General features: G+C 58.1%; 3 protein-coding genes across 6 annotated transcripts in view; 1 reads left to right on the forward strand and 2 right to left on the reverse strand.

Annotated features, from left to right (window-relative positions):
• Positions 1-1,629, reverse strand: part of ZNF415 (zinc finger protein 415) — a 24,273-nt gene extending 22,644 nt beyond the window's left edge. Inside the window, exon 1 of one of the 2 annotated variants that reach the window (XM_017517941.2) lies at positions 1,574-1,629. The gene's annotated coding sequence lies outside the window, so the exon portion shown is untranslated. Of the gene's footprint in view, positions 1-1,461 lie in introns of both variants that reach the window. The other variant, XM_017517942.2, reaches the window with a different exon arrangement.
• The window catches only part of LOC119469431 (zinc finger protein 160-like), a 609,418-nt gene that overhangs the window by 549,676 nt on the left and 57,598 nt on the right, over positions 1-2,144 (forward strand). The window lies entirely within an intron of this gene.
• LOC108295642 (zinc finger protein 160) overlaps positions 1-2,144 on the reverse strand; it is a 97,648-nt gene that overhangs the window by 64,147 nt on the left and 31,357 nt on the right. The gene's annotated exons all lie outside the window — the stretch shown is intronic.

Genomic DNA, 2,144 nt, shown 5'->3' on the forward strand with positions numbered 1-2,144 from the left:
ATGGAGAAAAGGTCCTGGGGTCTGAGATTTCTCACTTGGCAATGATACTGGCTTGAATATTATTCACAGACCCAAATCCCTGGGTCTTGTGTGGGACAAACAGACAGTAGGACTGCAGGAAGTGAGAACTGAACAGAGAGAGCAGCAGAAAGGAAGGCAGAGGACTTGAGGGAGGGGATGAAGAAGAGACACAGACCAACCCCTCCTCTCCCTCAGCCACCCACCTGGGGAAGCACTCCTTGCCGTGTTAGAGAAGACGACGGGGAAAGGCAGAAGTGTGTGCATAGGGTGAGACGTGTGTTGGGTGGACAGAAAAACTCCTTTCCCTCAATGGGACTCCAGTAGCTCACCTCACTCTACTGCACATTCCTGAGCAGAGGGGCGCCCTGCCGGGATGAACACAGCTCTTCCTTTCTCCAGTTCCTGAGTCCGCCCGCCATGACCAGGGCTGGAATCCTCAAACTCCCTTCCCAGAGCCCAGCGACCCCTCTGCACTGGAGAAACATCCGTGTTCCACAGTGGGTTTCAAGGACCTCGCCCCTCAGCTCCCCAGCTGCCTTGTGACTCTGGGCCTCTGCTATCTTAGAATAAACAGGGAGAGGCCACTGGCCTGGCCGCAGGAAAGTGGCAGCTTCATGTTCCTAAGGGCAGTCCCAGCGTAAGGCTTCGGGCTGCGGGTCAGTGTACTGTATTTCACTCTGATTCTTGGAAAAATCTCTAACTCTGGGACCCTGATCACCATTCCCTCTTGAGTGGCACCCGCCCATAGACACCCCCCACAGCAAACCCTCCCTAATGAAAACCATGTGCCCCTGATTCTTAGGATTCCCTGTTGCCCTTCTGGACTCCGACAGTCCCTCTCTGTCTGCCGATCCCCTCGGCCCACACATTCACAGGAGGGTTTGGAGTAAGACGCCTGCATCCTGGAGGGGCGCATTTTCCAGGGGGTGGAGCTGGGCAGGCCAGGATACCGGTGTCACAGGGCAGGCCCCGGCTTGAGGAGGAGGGAGGTGGGGGGCGACGGCGCCATCGGATAGGGGTGGGGTCTGCAGGAGCCCAGGACCAGGCAGAGGACGCGCCTCCCCGGGACCGGCGCTGCGCGCTGCCCTCCAAGGCCCCACTGGGGCGAGGCTGGGGGTCGCCCAGGGCGGGAATCCACCGCGAGGGTGAGAACTTTAAAAAGTGCGTGGCGGGAGGAGGGGACGGGCAAGGGTTTTTTTTTTTTTTAAGAAGCGGTTTCACCATATTGGTTAGGCTGGTCTTGAACTCCTGACCTCAGGTGATCCGCCCGCCTCAGCCTCCCAAAGTGCTAGTATTACAGGCGTGAGCCACCACGCCCGGCGTGGGAAAGGGTTTTAAGCGGGAGGAAGACGCTAAAGGCCGGGGAGAGGGAGCAGCCTCCGAGCTACTTCAACCCAACGGGAAGCGACTCGGGACCCACACCGCGAGGCCTGTATTCACCTGGGGTGGAGGGCGCGGTGCGGGGGTCTTAAGGCCCGCAGCGCCCCCGGGGACCGGCTGCGGACATGGGAAACAAGGTGCGCAGGTTTAATCTGCACAGAGGGACACTCACGCTCGGCGCCGTCACCTTCCCCCAACACGATCAGTTTCTGGGACTGCAGAAAACTGCGCGTGCGCGAAGAGCCCGGGCAGCCCGGGGGCAGGGTTGGGTGGGCGGGGCCGTCTTGGGTGGGCGGGGCTGAGGGCGGGGCTGGGGCTGGGGCGGGGCCTGCGCCATTTTAAGGTGAAAAAGCACAGAGTTGTGTGGGCCACTTGTGTTGGAAACCAAACCGTTTTCCATTTACCAAGTTGAAAACGGTTTATGATCCTGCTAGGGAGTCTCCTGCAGCTTAGCAGTTCGGGAACTGGGATTTCGGTGGGGGATCCAAGACTAGCGGTGATTGGATCCATGAAAGTTACCAAAAAACAAAAATAAAGTGTCTGGGATCACTCTGTTGGATTTCAAGACTTCCAACATAGGAAAAGTAATAAAAATTGTGTGGCATTTGGGGCAATAAAAGATATGGATCGCCGGGCGCGGTGGCTCAAGCCTGTAATCCCAGCACTTTGGGAGGCCGAGGCGGGTGGATCACGAGGTCAAGAGATCGAGACCATCCTGGTCAACATGGTGAAACCCCGTCTCT

This window comes from Cebus imitator, unplaced genomic scaffold, assembly GCF_001604975.1.
Source record: "Cebus imitator isolate Cc_AM_T3 unplaced genomic scaffold, Cebus_imitator-1.0 Scaffold654, whole genome shotgun sequence".
NCBI classification, from domain to species: domain Eukaryota; kingdom Metazoa; phylum Chordata; class Mammalia; order Primates; family Cebidae; genus Cebus; species Cebus imitator.